The 7,552-nt window shown below is 31.9% G+C and overlaps 1 pseudogene; it reads left to right on the top strand.

The window, feature by feature from the left end:
* The first annotated feature begins 496 nt into the window (after positions 1 to 496).
* Positions 497 to 7,262, top strand: LOC120170673 (annotated as a pseudogene).
* The last annotated feature ends 290 nt before the right edge of the window (positions 7,263 to 7,552 follow it).

The raw sequence follows: 7,552 nt of genomic DNA, 5'->3' as shown, positions 1-7,552 counted from the left end.
AAAACTTTTAAAGTTTAATGAGAAAAATAGGAGAACAAGTAAAGTTCAGTGATGAAATTTGTAAATGACCCCCAAAAAATTATTAGAAATCGAAGGTTGTCCTTGGATCTCTCCTAAGCAACATTCATACATTTAAACTTGTAAAACAATTAAAAATCATTCTTTTAAGTTCAACATACCAACATTTGCTCAATCCCAAACCGTTGGACCCTCTAATCAATTATCAACTGAAAAATAGCTCCTTAGTATTATCTTCTATTCTTGTCATTTTACTCAAACATACAAAACGACCTAACGTAAAGAAAGCAAAGGATTTGATGTATTAATATAAGTTGATTGTTGATGAATCTTTAATCTCCATATCATTTCCTTGCTCATCTTTTACGTAGATGAGATTAATCAGATGATGATGTGCTCCAAAAATTTGTGGCTACCTGTAGTAATTATTCCTTTTCTGTTATTGGGTATCGTATCGTTGGGCGACAGAGATAGTTAAATTCTTTTGGGATTTAGGGATTCATTAGCAAATCATTCATCTCTCAGCAATTGGGATGGTTCAACTAGTCCATGCAAAGGAAACGAGGCAAATTGGATGGAAGTGATTTGCGTTGAGGGTAAAACATGGAGTTTGCAGCTTGAAAACATGGGTTTAAAAGGGAATATGAATGTAGAAATCCTTGAAGCATCGCCAGCGTTACGCACTTTAAGCCTTATGAACAATAAATTTGAAGTTGCAATGTTTAACGTAAGGAAACTGAGTGCATTGAAGGCTTTGTATCTGTCGGATAATGATTTTAGTGGGGAGATAGCTGATGATGCGTTCAAAGGGATGAGATCGTTGAAGAAAGTGTTGTTGGCTAATAATGGTTTCACTGGAAAAATCTCATCGTCCCAAACCATGTTGCTTAAGCTTTTGATGTTGAGACTAGAAGGGAATCAATTTGTTGGTGTAATACCTGATTCTAGGCATAATCTTAAGGTGGCTAGCTTTGCTAACAATCGATTGGAAGGTCCTATCCCTCCAAGCCTAAGCCATATGGGTGCAGCCATGTTCTCAGGTATCAGCTCCATTCTTTTATATATTTATATACATGTGTGTGTTGCCAATAACGCAAGTCCTCGGTTCTCGTATAATTTAGGTGCTTGACTAGGCAAAACCATGAAAACTAACCAAAGTACTCTTGGGTTCCCACATTTTTAATTGCTTATGATGATGCAGGCAACAAGAATTTCTGCGGGGAACCATTACAAGCATGCACCTCGACTTCTACCCCGGAAGAAAAGGCACCATCTGCTCGGCTGATTCTGATATCTGTACTCCTGCTGCTGCTCACCATTTCCACACTTGTAGTAGTATTGATGTTTCTGCCTCCAGGAACAAATGTTGTTGAATCAAGGGAAAAACAAGGCGGCCAATAGCCTTCAGCATGGGAAACTAACATTCTTGAATACGTCCCAAAGGTTTTGTTTGCAAGATTTGTTGAGAGCCTCGGCTGAGGTTTTTGGGAGTGGGAGTTTTGCTGCTTCGTACAAGGTGGTGATGGTGATGTACGATGAACCCGTCGTGGAGAAGAGGCATAAGCAAATGAACAATGGGGTGAAGCAAGATTTTGATGAGCACATGAGAAAATTAGGCAGGTTGAACCATCATAACTTGTTGCCTCTTTCCGGCTATCACTACATGAAAGATGAAAAATTGTTGGTTTCTAATTGCATCCAAAATGGCTGCTTGGCTACTCACCTTAATGGTAAATTCTTTAACGCTTACCAAATTATGGTTTATCCTTTTATTATTTATTTAATTTAAAATGACATGATTCCTTCACTCTATAACTCAACTCCATTGTTTTGACCTCCAGGCAACGATAAACCTAGACTTGATTGGGGAAGTCGAGTGGAGACCATAAAAGGCGTGGCAAGGGGTTTGAGTTATCTACACAAAGAACTTCCTACTCTAACACTTCCCTATGGAAATTTGAAATCTTCCAACGTGCTTTTGGACCACAACTTTAACCCATTTTTATGTGATTATGGACTCGCACCAGTGATCAACCAAGAACAAATCCACATGTTCATGGCTGCTTACAAATCACCCGAGTTTGCTCTTCGAGGTCGCATAAGCAAGAAAACCGATGTGTGGTGCTTAGGGATACTGGTATTAGAGATCGTAATGTGTAAGTTCCAAGAGAACTATCTAAACCCTAATTATGATCATAATGAATCAATTTTACCCTCCTTAGTCAGCCAGATGGTTAAGGAGAAAAAGAGCAAACTAAGGGTTTGATAGTAACGTGATCGGAACCAAGATTGGAATGATGAATCTTTTAAAGATTGGATTGAGTTGTTACCAAGAGGATTTAAGTGCCAGTCCCGAGCTGAAACAATTAGTGCAAGAGATTGAACAACTAGAGCATGAAGATGATCATATCCAAGATTTTTCTTTACTGAATTTGGAAATGTGCTATTTGGTAAGTAGAAAGTTTTGTCAACTTCCATGTTTGGTTTAAATCTAATCATGTTTGAATTTGGTTGATTTATTCAGACTTGTTGGATTGGGTTCAATTATTATTTATAACCATCCATTCTATTATTGATTGTGAATGGGAGTTAGTTTTTCTTCATATGTAAAATCAAATTTTGGTTGGGTTAAATAGACATGTACATTTATGGCTTAATATCAAAATAAGAGCCGAAACTATACCACCTTTCATAAATAGGTTTCTAAACTATTTTTTGACTCATCCAGATGCGTAACGTTACAAACGTTACCCATTTAGGTGATCGAACCGTAAATGGTGTTAATTTCCCCGTTAAGTGAGACGTGTCAAACTCAGGTAAATTTATTTTTTTATTAAAAATTATCTATATATTTTTAAAAAATAAAATTTTTTGAAATAAACCCAAAATTTTGAAAACCTTCATTTCAACCCCTAAACCTACGATAGCCACCACCTTTTTCCATCGATGAAGCTCCACCCGACCTCTCCTCCACCTGGCGACCAAACCCCTAAGAAATCTTGATCGATTGACAGTCGATCAATGACGAATCGATGTTTTATACTATGTGAACTCTAGGTTGAAAATCGCGATCCCATGCGATTTCGACAACCAATTGACAGCAAATACGATGACGTATGACTAGGAGGTTGGCAGAGGCTACATCGATGACGGTTTTAGTTGTTAGAAACGACTACGACAACGAGTTAAGGTTAGGATTTGTGAATTTTAGGATTTAGTGGATATTTATAATTTCAGAGAAATTAGGATTTTTTTCTAAATATAATAATATTTTTAATATTTATTTTAAAAATAAGTTCTAAAATCACCAGATCATGACACGTATCACATAGCGGTGTAAATTAACGTTGTTGATGGCCCGAATACCTAAATGGGTAACATTTTTAACTTTAGACACCTAGATAGTTAAAAAATAGTTTAGGCACCTATTTGGGAAAAACGGTATAATTTGGACATTTATTTTGATATTAAGCTTACATTTATATATTTCAATGATGATGAAGAATGTACCTTTAAATTTATTAATCTTAACATGGTTCAAATTAAAAGAAATAAATTGCCGATACTCAAAGGAAATTAAATTATTTGCGAATGATATAATTTTTGGATTTAGTAATTATCTATAATATTTTATTTTTAATTTTATTTTATTGATATAAAAAGTTCATGCAAGAACCAACTTATCTAAGTAGTTAAAGAAATTGTTGTTGTTCCTAGAGATAATAGGTTCGAGCACTAGCGATTGTAGTAAGGTGATTAAGCGTTCATTGTCAAATGGTTGAGAGTATTTAGAACATATATTACTTTGTAATCACCTTAGCTTAATAAAAAAGAAGTTCATTGTATGGAACTAAATATTTATTTTATCTAATAATTTTTAGGGTAAAATATTATATTGGTCACTTTTTTCCACATTTGTACACTTTTTCTCATCAAATTCAAAATTATTAAGTTTTGGTAACTTACATTATTGATTGTTATATTTTAGTCACTGAGTCATTAACTCCTATCAACTAGATGAAGTGGCACATTAGTTAAAAGGGGGTTAATTTTTAATTTTACCCCTAAAGTTTAGATTGAATACTAGTTAGATCTTGAACTTTAGATAAAGTATCAATTTTTGACTCCTAAACTTTAGATAAAATATCAAATTGATCCTTGAATTCAATTAAAATCTCTCGTCACTTCCACCACTCACCATCATCACTACAAATCACCAGTGACTGTCATCAGTTGTCGTCATCATCGACTATTAGACCCTATTTTTTGAAAACATCGACTGTTAGACCCTAAAAGTTATTATTCACTCATTTTTATATTTTGAACTCAAATTTGATATATGCTTCACAAAAAAATCTAAAACTCAACAAATCTAGCACATAACACTTCGAGTTCCTTTAAATTTAAACCACAATAATATATTTAATATTAATATTCTTTTAAAAATAAATACATCAAAAGTATAAATTTATATATATCATAATTAAACCCATAAAGTTTTTGTTTATAGTATTGTTATGTTATAATTTTTATTATATTTATATATTAATTATAAATTTTTAATATTTGTAAATATTAAAGATGTAATCTAAAAAAATATAAATATTAAAAAATTATAATTAATATTATAAACATAACAAAAAATAATATAACAATATTATAAACAAATATTTTATACATTTCATTAAGGTATAGATTTAGTTTTTTAGTTTATTTATTTTTAAAGGAATATTAATAATAATTTTTTTATTTTTTGTGTTTAATTTTAAAAGAATTTGAAGAATTTTAGACTATTTTTTTTAATTCTAGAGTGAAACAGACACTTGATTCGTATTCAGAATGCCATAGTCGAAACGGTTTTTTAAAGGGAAAAGGGGCCTCGTTTCGAATAATTTTTTTGTCGGTTAACAATAAAATATGGTTCGAGGAGTCGTCACTAATATTTGATTAGAGTGTGATTGGGCACCCAAAAAGTATGTCTTTTAAAAAACATTCATTTTAATTAAAATAACAAATTTGCGGTCTGCGTTACCAAAATATATGTTTGGGGTCGGTTATGTGTGGGGAAGGATTAGCACCCCCACAGAATCCTAAATCGGTACCTGGTCGATTAATTAGTTGTCATTGCAATGAGACTTAAGAATTATATTCTAATTTAATTTAAGATCTCATACAAGCAATGTCCTTTGAATTTTAGGACGAAGAACAATAATATTTAATTATTTCCTATCGAGAAGAATCGACTTCTCATACCTTAAAGCAATCGATTCTTACTCCAATCGAAATAAAGAAATATTAAAACTCTATTATATAGTTCATTATTAATTCAAAAAAAAAACAACACGAAATAATTGTAAGAGAGAAAATGATAATATCTAATTATTTCCAATCGAGAATAAATAACCTCTCATGCCTTAAAGCAGTCATTTATTATTCCAACCAAAATGAAAAGATATTACTGTTCTCAATGTTGATTCCAGTGTTACTACTTTGAAATCATATTGACAAACACATGCAAAAATAAAACAAATTAAAAGCATACATCAAGCAAGTATAATTAATTATTTATTTTACCAATACTTAATGAGAATAAGGATGTTCAATTATTTAAATACATCGAGATGAGACCTTAGATTTGATGTAACAGTCTTTTCTCGGTGAATTTAATTAAAAGAACATGATCTTTTTCTCAATCCTCAAATTTTAAAATGGAATCAATTTAATTCGTGTCACTAAATGGGATAGACTTTCATTTTAAAATTATCGAAAGTTACTTTCTTATACGTTAAAACTGTCACTTTACGACAATAATAAAATGAACGAATATTACCCTTAGTCAAATTATTTTGATTCGAGTCAAGAAATGATTATAAGGGTATTATGCAAAATTAATTAATGAATAAAATGAAATAACATGCAAGCAACATGCCAAAATTAAATTAAAATGAAAATAGGGCTAAAATATAAACAAACAAAAGATCATGTCAAAAACTAAAACAAGATAAAATGCAAAAGCGACTAAAATGAGCATTTTTAATATTGAGTGCTAAAATAAAAAAGAATAAAAATAAATAAAACATGGGCACCAAATTAAAATAAAATAAAATTGCATGGCCAAATTAAATTAAATAAAAAATAGATTATAGTTTGAAATATAAGCATGCAGAAACTAAAGGGACTATTTCCTAATTATTCCTTTTTTTCTATCTTAAAACATGCATTCAAATAAAAAAGGGTAAATTACTAAATCAGTCCAGAAGTATTTAAAAAAATAAATCATCACTACACATGACTAAACAATAAAGACATGCTAAACATATAGGATTAAAATGCAAATAACTCTAAAAATATATAACATGAACAACAATGGGTAAATTATAGAATCAGTCCCTACAGGTTACTAACATGCAAAAACATGCTAAAGTTAGGGGGACTAAACTGTAATTATCCTAAAAATTATAAAGCATAGATAGAAATGGGTAAATATAAATTTCAGCCCCTATAGGTGACTATATCATAACAACGCGCGCAAGTTAGGGGGACCTAAGCATGATTCTCCTATTTTTTTTTAATAAATACAACTTTAACCATACGTTTTTTTTTAAAAAAATATAAAAGATCTCTTCTCTCTCTTCTTTTCTCTTTGGTCGGCTCACTACCGACCGCCTTACCCCGACTCCTACCACCGTTCAGGCCACCACACACGACGGTCAGAACACACAAAATGACCCAAAAGCTCCCTAACACTTAGATCTATCTCCCTAAGCCTAAATCTAAGGAAAAACTTAATAAAAACCCTAAAGACCCAAAAACCCCCGTAAGCTTTCGATTTTCTTGCAATCCGGTGACCTCTGACGAAGACGAACCGACCCCCTCTGGCTTTACTCCTCACTCTAAGGTATTTTCCTAGATTTATTCCTCTTTTTGGTTTCGATTTTATTGCAAGGTTTTGGTTGTTTTATTATTTTTTTCTTGTGTTTCAAAACTAGAAAAACAATAATGAAAAAAATACCTTGAATGTTTTTTTCTTTGTATTGCTTTTTTGAAACTGAAAAGGGGAACCCTTTTCTTACAACTTGCTCGAGTTTTTATAACTCTCTGTACATATATTTTTTTTAATTTTTAATAAAATCAAATGATTATATGGTTTGTTTGTGGATTTGGGGTTGCTTGCTGACTTGGGTGAACTGTCATGGCAGAGGGCTGATGCGTGTTTGGTGGAAACGGTGGCAGATGATTGGTAGAGATGGACGACGATAGATCTTCATCGGGGCCATTGGATCTAGTGGAGGTGGTTAGGGTTTAAAAACCCTAACTAATTAGGGTTAGCATTGGGCTCAGGATAAGGCTTTGGGTACTGAGCCGGTTAGGTTACTAGGTAGTTAGGCCCAGGTATTGAGTTTTAACTGGGCCCAATTTGGGTTTGTAAAGCCTAAAATAATAATAATAATATTAATAACAATAATAAATACTTATAATTATAATTATTATTATTATTATTAATAACATAAAAATGTCAGGATGAAAATGAATG

The sequence above is a fragment of the Hibiscus syriacus genome, unplaced genomic scaffold (genome assembly GCF_006381635.1).
Source record: "Hibiscus syriacus cultivar Baekdansim isolate YM2019G1 unplaced genomic scaffold, ASM638163v2 tig00111783_pilon, whole genome shotgun sequence".
Taxonomy (NCBI): Eukaryota; Viridiplantae; Streptophyta; class Magnoliopsida; order Malvales; family Malvaceae; genus Hibiscus; species Hibiscus syriacus.
Note: the sequence above shows the minus strand (reverse complement) of the source record. Positions and strands in the feature narration are given on the sequence as shown.